Raw genomic sequence first — 17588 nt, forward strand, 5'->3', positions numbered from 1 at the left:
ACGCAAGAGAGACAGCACCCATTTGTACCCACATGGCTGACCATATATCTCAAAATCCTTCCCACTGCAAAACATCGAAAATGATATATAACATGGGAGTGGTGAAGGAAGGAGTCTCAAGACCAGTGTTAAAAACAGGCACTAAGGTCACAGCTTCCGTGAAGACGTCGTCTTGGGTTTTAATGGCCTCAGAGGGATCAAAGTGAAGGCCCAAGGTGGGATATAGGACTGAGGTTCCTATAAAATGGGGGGAGACTGGTCAGTGGGATTAGGTCATCTGTGTTTGCTAACTGGCGGTAACTGAAGTTAGGCTCCTACCCTCCCACAGAGACTGGTAGGTAGTAGGCACTGCCTTCCCTGATGGTTACATTTAAAGGCATGGATGTATGCATCCCAGGTCCTTGAGGAAGATGGTCCTGGGTTGTGCAGCTGGTAAGAGGCTGGGAGAACATCTCAAAGGGACAGAGAAAAATATTTAAAATTGAAAGTTCTCTAAAAGAAAACCTCTAAAAAAGCGGAGGTCAGGGACCTATAGTCAGGAAGTTTGTCTAAAATTTAGTCAGCTGAGGGGAATACTAAGGCCATCTTGGTCAGGTATGATAGTATGTGTTTAACAACTGGCTCTCGGAAGAGGGGGCCTGATTTGTAGCGTTTGACAATTTAAAGAGCGTAAATATTCCCACCATGGTCAGTTTCAATTTGCCAGTGTGATGTTGCTGAGTGCAGAGTTGGGAAGGCAAGCCGACAGGCCTCATGAGCTAGTAGGAGACGGCTCCAGCTCTCCACTGGCCATAGGCGTGTACTGACTCTATCTAGCTTTGCATATGGCCTGGGAAAGATGTCCATGATATATTAAGTAAAAACTAAAAGAATGTTATTCTGCTTAAAATCTAGAATATTATTCCATTTTTAATGCGTATATGTTTGAAAAATTTACAAAAGCATTTATATAAGCATGGAGAAAGGTGTAGAAGAATACACAACAGATGGTTAACAGTTTACCCAATAGGGTGGAAGTGTGGAAGACTGTCCTTAATTTTTTTTTTTTTAAGAAATCCCAGTCTGCATTACTTCCCTAATTATAATGAGTATACAGTGTTTTCTAATACAAGTTACTTATGTGGTAATGTACATGAGTAACCAGAATTTGAATTCTTCCTTCCCATCCTCTTCCCCTTCATCTCCGAGCCTAAGGGGACATCATCTCTTTGATATTTGACTTCTGTTCATTTTGGCTTCTGAAAGATGACTAGGCAAAACAAAACAAAACACAAAAAAATGAAGAACAAACAAAAACTAATTCCCTTGAAGACTTTGGCTTAACAAAATTCGTTAATCTACATTTTGTATTTCTCAGATAGAATAAGCAAAAAAATCACTGGTTAGTTATTTTTTCAGAATCTTTACATGGCCCTCAGCTCAGGACATTGCTTCACATGACAACTAATGGTAGCCCTATCCTTCCAGGTGCTCAGGCCAAAAACCTTGGTATCATCGACTCCTCAATTTCAATCACACCCCATATGTGATCCACCAGCAAATATTGTTGGCTCTTCCTTCCAAACATATCTAAAATGCAATCTCACTTCTCACAGCTGTACACCACCAACATGGTTCAAGACACCATCATTTCTCACTGGCTGTCCTGCTTTCACTCTTAGCTTCCCTCAGTCTGTTCTCAATATAGCAGCCAGAGAGACTTTATTAATATGGAAGTCATATCATATCACTCCTCTGCTCAAAGGCTCTGATCGTTTCCCCATCTCCCTCAAAGAGGTAGTGACTCAAAGTCACTACAATGGTTTACAAGGCTCTGTGGGATCTGGCCCACCCCCTACCATAAATTCTCTGACATCAGCTCCTATATCTGTCCCAGACACTCAAGGCACTCCATCCACATTGGCCTCCTAGATGCTCAGAGACCATTGCCAATCACATTTCCATCTTAGGAATGTTGCACTCACTATTCCATCTACCTTGTTATCTTTTTCCACCAGATACAATGATCACTTTCTCACTTCCTTCAGATCTTTATTCAAAGGTCAGTTTCTCTGAGAGGTCTTCTCTAATCTCCTGATTTAAAATTGAGCACACAAACACATACTAGCCCCCTCATCTGTTTATCTCCTTTATTTTGCTCTAAAGCAATTACCACCATCCAAAATACTATATATTTTACTTAGTTACTTATATCAGAAAATTATCCAAAACTTTTAAATAGGTAAAATTTGTTAGCAGAGGCTAACTTGTAGATTTTTGACTGGTAAAGATGCAAGTAACTTCTGGTTTGGTGGGACACATGAAACCAAAGTTTATGGTTTATGTCCCCATTGGTCATTAACCAGTTTTGTATCTAATCCAGCAAACTTGTCCTAACATTGACTATAAATACCTAACTTCTCAAATGATCTTGCAAGTTGTTTTAATGTCTTACTTGTTCCCTTATTACTGAGGTGAATATAATCTTTGACACGTGTCTATTTTATAGTTGCAAAAAAGTCATTACAAGATCCTCTTGAAAATTATACTTTAACACTTTATTGCCTGTCTCCTCACCTTAGACTACAAGCTGAATGAGGGAAGGAATTTTTGTCTATATTACCTGGGCCTACCACCATTCCTGGCACACTGTGTGCACAAAACCCTGTAAATTGAAAATTTCACTTGCGGGAATTCTAAATAATCTTGAATATCTCTCTTCCTTCTATTGACTTTTAAACATGATACGATAAATCTCTGCTCTTCTTCTACTTCTATTGCGTTTTCCCAGTAAAGGAGTGGGAGAAGAAAAAGTGTTTGTTTCTGTCATGAGACTCCCTTCTTGGTGCAGATCTGTGGTCAGATGAGGTACTTCAGTGGAATGTCTAGCGGGAGAGAAAATTAGTCCAGGAAAAGTACTAACGAGTTGTATTCATTGCATATATGAGCAGAGACAGATAACGTCAAACTAAACTGAAAGCCATTGACTGGCAAAGAGAAATCATTTTATGGTTTCCAACTCTTTGTTAATGGAAGGAATTTTTACAGGAACTCTGCCTAAGTCATTTCCAACCAAAGTTTTTCTCCTCTTCAACTAGGAAAAAAAAGAGTGAAGAAAACCATCAAGAACAAGAGGAAAGAACATTTTGGGGGTCTTATTTTTCAGGTAATTAACTTAGATCTCTGCTTTGGAAGCTTAGTTCATGCCTGCTAGAAGAAAGGATAGGGAAGGATGGATGTGGAGAGAGGAAAAGTATTCCAAAATCCATCCAGACAAGAACTTGAGCTTTTTTAAAAAAAAAATATTATTTATTTATTTATTTGTTTGTTTGCTTGTTTGTTTAGGCTGTGCCTGGTCTTAGTTGCGGCACAGGGGATCTTTAGTTGCGGCATGCGACTGTTAGTTGCAGCATGTGGGATCTAGTTCCCTGACCAGGGATCAAACCCAGGCCCCCCGAATGCGGAGTCTTAGCCATTGGACCACCAGGGAAGTCCCAGAACTTGATCTTTTAAGATGCACTAGGGGGCTTCCCTGGTGGCACAGTGGTTAAGAATCCGCCTGCCAATGCAGGGGACATGGGTTTGAGACCTGGTCCAGGAAGATCCCACATGCCGCGGAGCTGCTGAGCCCATGCGCCACAACTACTGAGCCTGCACTCCAGAGCCCGTGAGCCACAACTACTGAGCCTGTGTGCCACAAGTATTGAAGCCTGCGCGCCTAGAGCCCGTGCTTTGCAACAAGAGAAGCCACCACAATGAGAAGGCCACGCAGCGCGGTGAACAGTAGCCCCTGCTCGCCACAACTGGAGAAAGCCCGCACGCAGCAATGAAGACCCAATGCAGCCAAAGATAAAAATAAATAAATAAATACACTTAAAATGCACTAGGAAGGCTCTTGGGGAGTGCTATCCAATAGAAATATGAAGTGAGCCACAAATGTGAGGCACATGTGTAATTTTAAATTTTCCAGAAGCCACACTAGAAATAAAAGTGAAATTAATTTTAATAAGAGATTTTACCTAACTCAATATATACAAAAATGTTATTCCAACATGTAGACAATATAGAAAATTAAGACTGAAATATTTTGCACTCTTCTTTTTCATACTAAATCTTCAAAATCTGTATTTTACACTTACTGCATATCAAGTGTCCAATAGCCACACATGGCTACCATATTGGACTGTGGAGATCTAGAAGGAAGCTATTCCCTTTACGCAGCCCTAGACTAGTCATTTACACCTCTCCTTTTGTAATCCAGTGATATAGCCAAGGATGTTATTATCTTTATAAGGCTAGGTGAAGAGACAGAACTAAAATTTATCAAAAGGCCACAAGAGTTAACAAGGAGCACTACCTTTTTTTTTTTTTTTTTTTAGATTGCTACAAAGAATAAGGCCTTAGGCCAAACTTTTGATCAAAAATATAGCCCTCAGGGGCTTCCCTGGTGGCCCAGTGGTTGAGAATCTGCCTTCCAATGCAGGGGACACGGGTTCGAGCCCTGGTCTGGGAGGATCCCACATGCCACGGAGCAACTGGGCCCGTGAGCCACAGTTACTGAGCCTGCGCGTCTGGAGCCTGTGCTCCGCAACGGGAGAGGCCGCGACAGTGAGAGGCCCGTGTACCGCGATGAAGAGTGGCCCCTGCTTGTCGCAACTAGAGAAAGCCCTCATACAGAAACGAAGACCCAACACAGCCAAAAATAAATAAATAAATAAAATTAAAAAAATATATATATATAGCCCTCAAGCAGTTTCCTCCAAGAGCTTTCTGTTCATTTCATTCTTTTTTTTTTTTACATTTTATTTTTATTTTATTTTCAAGAAACACATTTTATTTTATTTTCATTTTATTTTTATTTGCAAGAAACACATTTTTAATGTTTGGATTTTTCACAGTTTACACTTTTTATTCTTTATTTATATATATTTTTTGGGCACGTGGCATGCAGGATATTAGTTCCTCTACCAGGGATCGGACCCACACCCCCTGCAGTGGAAGCACGGAGTCTTTCTCCTTTTTTTTGTAACATCTTTGTTGGACTATAATTGCTTTACAATGGTGTGTTAGTTTCTGCTTTATAACAAAGTGAATCAGTTATACATATACACATATCCCCATATCTCTTCCCTCTTGCATCTCTCTCCCTCCCACCCTCCCTATCCCACCCCTCTAGGTGGTCACAAAGCACCTAGCTGATCCCCCTGTGCTATGTGGCTGCTTCCCACTAGGTATCTATTTTACATTTGGTAGTGTATATATGTCAATGGCACTCTCTCACTTCATCCCAACTTACACTTCACCCTCCCCATATTCTCAAGTCCATTCTCTACATCTGTGTCTTTATTCCTGACCTGCCCCTAGGTTCTTCAGAACCTTTTTTTTTTTTTTTAGATTCCATATATATGTGTTGGCATATGGTATTTGTTTTTCTCTTTCTGACTTACTTCACTCTGTACGGCAGACTCTGGGTCCATCCACCTCACTACAAATAACTCAGTTTCGTTTCTTTTTATGGCTGAATAATATTCCATTGTATATATGTGCCACATCTTCTTTATCCATTCATCTGCTGATGGACACTTAGGTTGCTTCCATGTCCTGGCTATTGTAAATAGTGCTGCAATGAACATTGTGGTACATGACTCTTTTTGAATTATGGTTTTCTCAGGGTATATGCCCAGTAGTGGGATTGCTGGGTCGCACGGTAGTTCTATTTTTAGTTTTTTAAGGAACCTCCATACTGTTCTCCATAGTGGCTGTATCAATTTACATTCCCAACAACAGTGCAAGAGTGTTCCCTTTTCTCCACACCCTCTCCAGCATTTGTTGTTTGTAGATTTTTTGATGATGGCCATTCTGACTGGTGTGAGGTGATACCTCACTGTAGTTTTGATCTGCATTTCTCTAATGATTAGTGATGTTGAGCATCCTTTCATGTTGGTAATCTGTATATCTTCTTTGGAGAAATGTCTATTTAGGTCTTCTGCCCATTTTTGGATTGGGTTGTTTGTTTTTTTGATATTGAGCTTCATGAGCTGCTTGTAAATTTTGGAGATTAATCCTTTGTCAGTTGCTTCATTTGCAAATATTTTCTCCCATTCTGACGGTTGTCTTTTCATCTTGTACAAAGCTACAGTAATCAAGACAGTATGGTACTGGCACAAAAACAGAAATATAGATCAATGGAACAGGATAGAAAGTCCAGAGGTAAACCCATGCACATATGGTCACCTTATTTTTGATAAAGGAGGCAAGAATATACAATGGAGAAAAGACAGCTTCTTCAGTAAGTGGTGCTGGGAAAACTGGACAGCTACATGTAAAAGAATGAAATTAGAACACTCCCTAACACCATACACAAAAATAAACTCAAAATGGATTAAAGACCTAAATGTAAGGCCAGACACTATAAAACTCTTAAAGGAAAACATAAGCAGAACACTCTATGACAAAAATCACAGCAAGATCCTTTTTGACCCACCTCCAAGAGAAATGGAAATAAAAATAAAAATAAACAAATGGGACCTAATGAAATTTAAAAGCTTCTGCACAGCAAAGGAATTCAATTCATTCCTGAAGGCAATTTTTTCTAATGATTTAGAAGCATATGAAGGGTTAGATCTTAATATCATGTATTATGCTTTGCATCTTTATGCTTCTTTATTTGGCTTCTTGTAGTCTCTATATGGACTTCCCTGGTGGCGCAGTGGTTAAGAATCCACCTGCCAATGCAGGGGACACGGGTTCGATCTCTGGTCCAGGAAGATCCCACATGCCGTGGAGCAACTAAGCCTGTGCGCCACAACTACTGAAGCCCCCACGCCCTAGAGCCCACGTGCCACAACCACTGAGCCCGCGTGCTGCAACTACTGAAGCCCGTGTGCCTAGAGCCTGTGCTCCGCAACAAGAGAAGCCACCACAATGAGAAGCCCGCGCACCGCAACGAAGAGTAGACCCCACTTGCGGCAACGAGAGAAAGCCCGCGTGCAGCAACAAAGACTCAATGCAGCCAAAAAAAAAAAAAAAAAAGAATCTATATAAGCCAAAATTTATTTTGTGGGTCCCCAAACTGCTCTTTTCTCAGTACCTTCATTTTAACCTAATGGTCATAATTGTTTCTAATAATAACTATAATTATCCTTCATATTTATATTAGTTTTTCACACATATTATCTTGTTTGATCCTCAGAGCAATCTCATGAGGTAAATCCAGTTTATGGGGGAGGAGATTATGATTCCCATAGGGTTCAGGGGCTCATCAAGGTCACACAGCTTGTAAGTGGGGAAAAAAAATCAGAACTGAAACGCGTCTTGGTTCATGAAAACATGTTAAACAAAGATCTTCCTAAGGTGAATTTTCAGATATTTTTGGTGCTGGTTTTACTTTTTTTAGAGACGTAATTTATTACATTATTGACACATCATTGTGAGAATTACGCGGCAAGAGCATTTCCCATGAAATTTTCTCGGGTTTAAGTAGTTTTGTATGCCTACCAAACAAATCACCCTTTAAGTCTCTCTCTCCATAAGCTGGCAAAGGCAAGGACTGGGAATTATTCAGGAATGTCTAGTTTTATGTCTGGGACATAGTAAATACATCACATATTTTGATGAATGAATAAATGAATGCAAATTTGTTTCCAGCCTTTTCAAATACCTTTATATTGAGGCAATGTAAAAGGGACATGCTATAGAAATTATTGCCTTTATTTTATTGAAGAGAAAATTTATGCACAAAAAGTGTTACTCTGGGTCAGCATTGTTCAGTAGAGATATAATCCAAGCCACATACATAATCTTAGATTTTTTAGTAACCACATTTTTTAAAACATTTTTTAAAAACAGTGAAATTAATTTAAACAACATATTTATTTGACCTAATATATCCAAATATTATCATTTGAATATTTCATAAATATTTTTTAAATTGTTAATGAGCTTTTTCCAGTAAGCGGCCTGAGGTGACCTCTAAAAATGGTTCACCATTCACTTGACCCAGAAAACCCCACAAACATGCAAATCAAGAGGTTCAAACCTTCGTGTTCACTTTAAGAACACTCGTGAAACTTCCCAGGCCATTAACGGTATGCATATCTTAAAAGCCACCAAGTATCTGAAGGATGTCACTTTACAGAAGCAATGTGTGCCATTCAGTCTTTACAATGGTGGAGTTGGTAGGTGTGCCCAAGCCAAACAGTGGGGCTGGACACAAGAGTCGGTGGCCCAAAAAGAGTGCTGAATTTTTATTGCACATGCTCGGAAATGCAGAGAGTAATGCTGAACTTAAGGGTTTAGATGTAGATTCTCTGGATATTGAGCACATCCAGGTGAACAAAGCCCGCGAGATGCGGTGCAGGACTTACAGAGCTCATGGTCGGATCAACCCATACATGAGCTCTCCCTGCCACACTGAGATGATCCTTACTGAAAAAGAATAGATTGATCTTAAATCAGAAAAGGAGGTTGCACAGAAGAAAAAGATATCCCAGAAGAAACTAAAGAAACAAAAACTTATGGCCCGGGAACAAATACCGCAAAAAAAAAAAAATGCAAATAAAAATAAAAGCAGGAAAAAAAATTGTTAATGAGATAGTTTGCATTCTTTCATTCATATGAAGATTTGGACATCTGTTGTATATTTAACATTTAAAACACATCTCAATTCAAACTAGCTACATTTCAGGTGCTCACCAGCTCTGTGTGTCTAGTGGCGATTGCACTGCATAGTACAGTCTTGGGATGCAGCAGAGAAAGAATTTCAGCCCTCTTCTCTTCCCATTTCTCACCATCCCACAAATATTTACTAAGCACCCACCATCTTTTACCAGAGAGAAGGAAAAAATCAAATGAGGCTCTCAACCTGTCACATATTTGAGGAACACTAAATTGAGAGATGGAAAATACAAATGGAACATGTCAAACTATACATCTCAATAGAATTCTGACCCACAACTTCCAGCAGCAACTAGCAAGGAAAGGCAAACCACAGTCAGCCTAGAATGGTCAGGACTTACTTGGCCAATGACTGACAGCTTTCCTAATTTTTGCCCCCTCTCCCAACTCAGGATCATTCAGAGAAGGCCAAATATGCTCCTCAAACCAACCATATAAGGTGACCTGATTCTAGTTTTCCTGCCTCTAGCTTCCCCATGCCAACAGCCTTCAGGTTCACCTGAAGCCTTCCTTTTTTCCCCACTATAAAGCTTTCCCACTCCCCTACATCCTCTGAGTCTCCACCAAACACAAGTGCTGGTGGCTGACACCCTTGCTATACAGTGAGTTCCGAATGAAGAGCCTCTGTTTATTGTCACACGGGTGGTCTTCGTTTATCTCCACAAAATCTTTGATTAGTCTTTTCTTAATGACTAAAATAATCAAACTTCCTCTTTAAACTTTCCTTGTGGGTTCAGCTTTTCATTTTATTTGTAACATTCATTCATGCAATGACTATTTCCTGTGTCTTAGTAGGTGTCGGCCACTATGCTGAGTCTTTGAAAGTAAGTAAAGGACCAGAGATTCAGTCTTTTCTCTCAGGGAGCCTAGAACTTAGCAAAAAACACATACAAATAAATGTTTAATAACATTTGTAGTAAACACTACAAAGGAAATCAGTTACTCGAGGAAATATATGCACTCCCATGTTCACTGCAGTGTTATGCACAATAGTCAAGATATAGAAACAAACTACGTGTCCATCAGTGGATGAATGGATAAAGAAAATGTGGTATATACATACAATGGAATATTATTCAGCTACAGTAAAGATGGAAATCCTGCCATTTGTAAAAACATGGATGAACCTTGAGTATATCCTGCTAAGTGAAGTAAGCAAGACACAGAAAGAAAAATACTGCATGATCTTACTTACATGCAGAATCTAAAAAAGTCAAATTCATAGAAGCAGAGAGTAGAACGGTGGTTACCAGGAGCAGGGAGGTGGGAGAAATGGAGAGATGTTTGTCAAAGGGTACAAAATTACAGTTATGTAGGATGAGTAAATTCTAGAAATCTAATGTACAGCTTGGTGACTATAGTTAATAATAATACTGTAGTTTACTTGGAAACTCACTAAGAGACTAGAAAGAACTCAGGTGCTTTCACCACAAAAAAAAAGATAACCTTGTGAGGAGATGGCTTGATTAGCCTGACTGCAGTAATCATTTCACGACGCATGTATATCAAAACATTATTTTGTATACCTTAAATATGTACAATTTTTATTTTTAAAAATAAATTTTAAAAATTTAATTTAAAAATGCACTACAAAGGAAAGTATATTATGATACCTCAACGTTTCAATTTTCATAAGATATGAGTGCCATTCCTTCTCAAGAAAAGACTTTTATTCTGCTATTTAAACTTCAATAAATGCTTGGCAAAACTAAAAATACTGTTTTCCCAATAGATTTGCACACTGAAGATCAGACATTTTTCCTTATTGTCCTGTTTCCTTATCCCTTTTTGCTTATTTCTCATTTTACTTCAAGTGAACACTCCCAAATGGTTTCTGGCACTCCTTCAGCAAGAGATAAAGAAAGTAGACAAAAAGTTTTCTATTAAATAAAATAACTATAGCTCACTCAAGGGTAGTTTAAATAATTGTTCTCCAATTTAATGTTTATTAATAACTATTTTATCCAGGCAAAAACTTTGCCAAGTTTTGATTGAATTAAACCTGAAATAATTTTCATTACTGCTGAATTTCAGATAGTTCAAAACCCAGAATCCAGAAGTGTTTTCTTCTCTCCACTTGGGGACCTATTAAAATTTCACTAAAATCATTTTTAAATCTTGGAAAACTACATCAACTTAAATAAGTGTAAAATTAAAATCAATTTCAATTTTACACTTATTTGAATGCTGTGTGTTTTTAAATCATTCTTTCATTAATGTATTTCAATTTATATGGATTTTCTTTGGCTAAGAAAAATAGTTAATTAAGTGGAATATTTGGTAAAATAATATATGAAGTATTCTGAGATCTGGAGCCTATAACCAGATGCATCTAACTTAATTTACCTTCATGACAGTTTAAGCAGTTTACCTGAGAAATAACTTCAAAAAATTTCTCAATTATTAATGATATATATGTCATTATTATCTTTTTGTTGCTTATATCCTTGGACTTCTGATATCTTACTGGTCTAACATCATAAAATCCAGGCTGACTCAACTAATTTGAAGTGAATGTATAATAGCATATCTATTGACCTCACTTAATGATACAGTCAAGTTTACCTTTCAAGACCATTACTTAAATCGTTCAGAAATTTTAACTGCATATTTTATAAAATTCTAATTGCATTATCAAATAAAATATGAATATTCTAAAAATGTATATTTACCAAAATAAAACTGTGAAAAATAAAAGCCTTTGAATTCTTCAAAGTAAAATAACATCAAACATCAAGATGCCATTATTTTCAAAAGGGACTCAGAATTCCTGGATAATTGGAATAGAAGTTACACTCCAAGCAATAACTGTCCAAAGAATCAGTTTTCGTTTACACTGTACCATGTAAAAGATAAACTTTTACTCAGAGCTTGGCCACAAATTAGATACCTCTTGGTCCCTGTGAGTTTAGATAATTTTATGTCCTGTGAAAAATCACTCCATTTTTCTAAAGTAATATAACCCTTCAACAATGAACAGAAAACATATAAGGAATTCATCCTGCTATAACGCTTTCTTAGTTTACTGGTTCAGAGAACAATTTATACCACACCTGTGTAAATCGTTGTAAGTGCAAGGACCTCTCTGCAGAATAAAAAGAACATCTTTCCTGTAGTCTGGCTGTCTGTCTTGATCTCACACAATCTAAAAAGGCTTTCCTCAGCTGGGCCTGAGGAACAAATTCCTGAAGATCTTGGGTAAGCGATCACGAAGGACAGGCACGAAGTATAGCGTTCACCCACTGTACAACTAGGGAAGGACCCATAGAGATCTGAAAGGGCTGCCCATAGGCAGTCTGCATACACATTCCCATCTATGCTCCCTTTTCTCTCACTCTTCTCACAAGAATAATTTTTTCAAGAATGCCTCTTCCTGGGATTTGGATCATAAATTCATGAGATACTCATACTTTCCATCAGTATGGAGTTTAGTTATTCTTTCCTCCAACTCACTTACATAATCTTCAATTAGGCTGTTTCCAAGACACTTCAATCTTTAAGTCTCTCTTTTTTTTTTCCTGCAACATTTCTCCTAACTGCTCTTAATGCATCCTAAGCTCTCTCTTCTCTAAATTTCAGTAGTTCTTGCTGTCAGCGCCTATCATCAGACATGTACCCTATACTATTTTGTATGCTTTTTTTCTACGTGTTTTGCTTCTCATATTGGCCTGGGAACAGGGATCTTTACTGTACATTTAGCTGTTATACACAAGAGACCCAAAATACTTGCAGTGGAAAAAGTCATCCAAAAGAATGTTTCCTAAATCCAGGAAAGGGGAAAATTTTGCATGGGTTTACCCTGTAGAATTTAGACTATTAAATTCTACTATATGAATTAACTAAATTATAAAAAATAAAAATTTTTATCATAAGGATGTGTAATATATTTAATAAGCCCAAAAGCTCTGATCCTCTAAACAGTACCTTGTTTATGAAAAAAATGAATGACCCAAAGAAGCTGATAGCTCTAATCTAAATCATATAAAGAAACTTGGTCATTTGGACTATTTGAAATTTTCAAGAGGCATTACAAAAAGTCCAAGATCTTGTCATATTTGCCTCTTAAATGTGTTGAGCTCTTCTTAAATAGGAGTTGTTCCTATGAGAGCTTTAACCAAAAAAGACAAAAAAAATCAGAATATCCTAAGGAAGATGAGTAACATAAATACACCATCAAACAGCACGAGGCTCAATGAAAATGAACACCCACATCTCTGCATTTCCCTGCCGCTCTCTTAGAACGCTTGGGGAATTTGAGCAGCTCAATCAAGCCTACTCAGCACTGCATCACCAAAGCACAAAATAAGACCTGGAAGAGAGGAACCAAGATGGCGGAGTAGAAGGACGTGCTCTCAATCCCTCTTGCGAGAACACCAGAATCACAACTAGCTGCTGGACAATCATCGACAGGAAGTGATTAAAAAAAAAAAAGACCTGGAACAAGCAGCATTTTTTGTCACACATCTTGCTTTAGCCAAACCCACTCAAAGAAGTCTCATTCTTAGCAAAATGAACTAACAAACCTCCCCCCAATTTTTTTTTTCAGGCATCGGCACAGCTGGAAATAGCAACATTCTGAGCAGACTCTGGCCCTTGGTGTGAGCCTACATAAGCTGTTTTACCTCAGCTTGCTCACGTGGAAAATGAAAATATTGGATAATAATATCTCACAGAGTCACTGCAGGGAGTAACTAAAGAACTGATCATATACGCAAAATATGTTTTATAAACTAAGACCCGTCATTTACCTCTCACCTGTGAAGCCTGTCCAACACACTCATACAGCTTATTGTCACCTACCAGTTAGTCTTACCATAGACACCATCCCAGTTACTTTCCTAGCAATTATATCTACCTCCTTTCATTCACTTCCGACCTGGGAATGAAGCCCCTTTGGCTAGCGGAGGTAGGTGACCCAGTCAGTCCTTTCTGCAGCAGCCATAAAAGCTGGGGCACAGACATGCATACAAGTTCCTTCCACGGAGAAACTGGTGACTTGGAGCAGGCTGGAAGGAGCAGGTGGGAGAGGTGTCCTCCAGCTTCTCTGGACTCTAGGGAGGATTAGAGCCAGCCTCTAGCGCCTGCTGAATTAGAAGGCTGGCCCTCCGACAGCAGCTTTTAAAGTATGCAGATAAATCTCTTTGAGGAGAAGACTGGCAGAAGGGCTATTTCGCCCTCTCCCTCTGCACTGAACGCTGGGGTGAGAGCCTTGGTGAGTGTTCACTCACCCTTTAAGAATTGCTTCTCAGCCGCATAGCACAGGGAGATGAGCTCGGTGCTTTGTGACCATCTAGAGGGGTGCGATAGGGAGAATGGGAGGGAGACGCAAAAGGGAGGAGATACGGGGATATATGTATATGTATAGCTGATTCACTTTGTTATACAGCAGGAACTAACACACCATTGTAAAGCAATTATACTCCAATAAAGATGTTAAACAAAAAAAAGTCAGATAAAGACAAAAAAAAAAAAAAAGAATTGCTTCTTATTTTGCTATAGTCTTGTGAGTCTTGTGAAAACAAGTCCCACTGGCTTTCAGAGCTAGACGTTTTGGGAGCCTGTCCCTCCCTGGGAGTCTCAGATGTTGGGATGATGGACGTGGGGCTCAAACCCTTTTCTCTTTAAGGAAAAGCTAGGAGTTGGGGCTTCCCTCCCCGTGCTGTGTCAGGGGTGGGGTTTATGGTGAGAGTGTGTCTCAGCCTTTCCTGCCTGTTTTGATGTGGATATTTTCTCATTTGTCTGATGAGTAGGAGTCGTTCAGCCAGTTTCTGGATCCTTTTCAAAGGGAATTGCTCCACTTGTGGCTGTGCGTTTGGTGTGTGTGTGGGAGGAGGGGAGCTCAGGAGCCTCCTATGTCACCACCTTGGTCAACTCCTCTTGACTTGGTTTATGGGTTTTTTGAAAGAATACCACAGAGGGAAAGTACCCTTCTCATCACGGCATGCCAGGGGTACCTGATACCACATGACATCACTAGGGATATTAACCTCAAGGCTAAAGTAGTGTTTGGCAAGTTCTTCCCTGTAAATTTACTGTTTTTCCCTCTAGTCTTTGGAAGTGTGACTCTTACATCAGTCAGACGCAGGCGGATTTAAAATATGATAGAGAAAAATAAAGGAGGAACAACCAGAGAGACAGAAAGAAAACCCAGAGAGAGTATTACCCATGTAGCCAAGAAAGGTGGAAGCATTTCAGGAACAAGTCCATAGTGAACAACATCAAATGCCACAGGAACTAAATAAAGGTAATTACTGAAAAGTGCCAAATGAAAGGCTGTGTTGACTTTAATAAGAGTAATGTTAATTGTTTGATGGAGCAAAAGAAGAATGCCGTGGGCTGAGCTAATTACAGAAAGCAGATGTAGAGTGTCAATGACATACTCTGGAAACTTATTGTGAAGGAAGTATGTGGAAAGGGTGGTGGTTAGGGAGACAGTCACAGGGTCAGAGGAAGTTATTGAGGGGTTTTATGTATATATACGTATTTTTTTAACGTGGAAGAGACTTGAGAAAACGTGTGTGCTGAAGGGAATGAGACATTTGAGAAAGAGAGGAAGAGGGGGGTAGGGCTTAAGGATCTAGGCAACTTGGCTGGTAGAATAAGTACACATGGGGGATGTCACGGTATCTGTCGTGAGATGAGGCTGTTAGTCTTTACTGAGCAATAATGTCTGAACTATTACTACGTGTTTGTCAAGAATGCTTACAGCTTTAATGAGACAGAGACTACCAGCTCAGAAAGCAGGTCTCTCAAAAATACTAATAATATGTAATTATTATTATAATTATAATATTGATATTATTTCTTAGATGTCTCCAAATCACCAAGAAGATGTTCTTCCAGATTTTTAGTTGACATTCTGAAGATATTAAGTAATTAAAAAGGAAAAAATATTAAGTTTATGGTGGAGAATCCTGGCAGGCACTGCCTTAGCCAAGTGATCAAGGTGAACATTACCAGATAGCAATAAAAAATCAGTGTTCACCATGATATGACAAACTGAGAAGGGCACATCGTTTCTGAGTTATCCTTCCCCAAAAATGTATAACCTCAGTCTAATCATGAGAAAACAGACAAATTCAAACTGAGGAACATGCTACAAAACAATTGACTAGTATTCTTTCATATCGTCAAGGTCATGATGTAACCTAACAGGACCCTATGGGGCCTTCCCAGGACAGACCCCTCCCCCATATCCTCTGCTTTAGTTCCTCTCTGAAGTACCTAGATTCCAGTATCTGATGCACATTTCCTGAGTTGTTTTACAGATGGTAAAACCACCACCAGATGGAAGAAATTAACTACTTGATGATCATGAGCACGTAGCCCCCATACTTACTGGCACCTAAAGAACTGATAATATTCACCCTTGTGACACCACCCTATTACCTCACCATCAACCAGTCAGAGAATTGTGCATGAGCTGATCACATACCCTGGGATGCCCCTCTCTCACCTTGCCTTTAAAAATGATTTGCTGAATGAAACCCATGGGGAGTTCAGGTCCTTTAAGCACTAGCTGTCCTGGACTCCTTGCTTGGCGCCCTGCGATAAATGCTGCACTTTGCTTCACCACAACCCAGTGTCAGTAGATCGGCTTTACTGCATGAGAGCCAGCGGACTCAAATTTGGTTCAGTAACAATGAGAGACAAAGAAAACTGAGGAACTATCACAGACCAAGGCAATATAACAACTGAAGACAATGTGGGATCCCAGATCGGATTCTGGAGCAGACAAGGAACATTAGTAGAAAAACTGGTGAAATCGTATAAAGTTCTGTTCTATAATCAATAGTATTATTAATTTAACCAAGGTTAATTTCTTAGTTTAGATAAATGTTTTATGGTTAGGTAAGGTTAACATAAGCAAAAGCTGGTTAAAGGGCATGTGGGAACTCGTTTTTGCAGCTCTAAATCTAAAATTATCTCTCAAGGAAAGAAAAAAAGAAGAAACACTACAAGTAAAGTCCCACTCTTCCCTCTGCAATCCCACTCCTCTTCCTCTTTTCTCCCAAAATTTTCTAAGTAAAATTCATCATTCTTATCTTAGCCTACAGAAGGCCCATTTTATCCTGGCCCCAACTTCATCTCTAACTTCCCTCCTGCCGCTCTCCAACACTCTTTAATCCAGACAAACAAAAACACTGCATATTTCCTAAATGTTTCAATGTGTATCATGTCTCTGCACCTTCAATCATACTGTTCCTTTTGCACAGAATGCCCTTCCATGCCTATATCCACCAAATACCTACTAAAATTTCAAAATGGCCCAAGTGCCTTCCCATCTCATTAGAGGTTTCCTTACTCTGTGTTCTCAGAGCAGTCTGTGTATTCTGATATCATAGCACTTATCACACTGCATATTACACTATAAGTATGGATTTATTTGTCTGTCTTCTCTACTAGATCATCAGCTTCCTCAGAGTTAGAGTCACGTTTGACTTAAGGGTCCTAGAAATTTTTAAGACACTCAATAAATGTTTGATGAAATGAATAACTGAATCGATGGTCCAGCCAACAAACCCAGATTGAATTTGAGTATCTGACATTATGTAAACATATCTGTAAGTGGCAACAATAACCTTAGCCTCCTACTCATGTTTGATCAAAGTGAGGACAGTTTTTAATCTCTTTTCAAACCACGAAGTACACTATGAAATTTAAGCAAACATCAAGGATTTACCCAGTCCAATCAGAGAAAAAAAGAGCATAAAACACCAGAAAATATTTCCAAATATATAAGGTAGACAAAGGGTTAATATCCTAAAGTATAAAGTGTTAGACTGTGGTTTCCTTGACGGTAGGGACTAGCACATAGAAGGTACTGGTGTGAATATAAATTGATACAGGTTTTCTGGAAAATCACTTGAACTAATACTAATAGATCAAAAGTCTTTTTTAAGTGTGCATAATCGTGACCCAGCAATTCAATT

At 38.9% G+C, this 17588-nt stretch overlaps 1 pseudogene across 1 annotated transcript; it reads left to right on the top strand.

Moving 5' to 3' along the window:
• Positions 1–1055: 1055 nt before the first annotated feature.
• LOC309639424 (large ribosomal subunit protein uL22 pseudogene) lies at positions 1056–12605 on the top strand (annotated as a pseudogene). Its single transcript has one exon. The product of its transcript is annotated as a large ribosomal subunit protein uL22 pseudogene (transcript).
• Positions 12606–17588: the final 4983 nt, after the last annotated feature.

Source organism: Balaenoptera physalus (assembly GCF_965194825.1).
Source record: "Balaenoptera physalus genome assembly, chromosome: 12".
Taxonomy (NCBI): domain Eukaryota; kingdom Metazoa; phylum Chordata; class Mammalia; order Artiodactyla; family Balaenopteridae; genus Balaenoptera; species Balaenoptera physalus.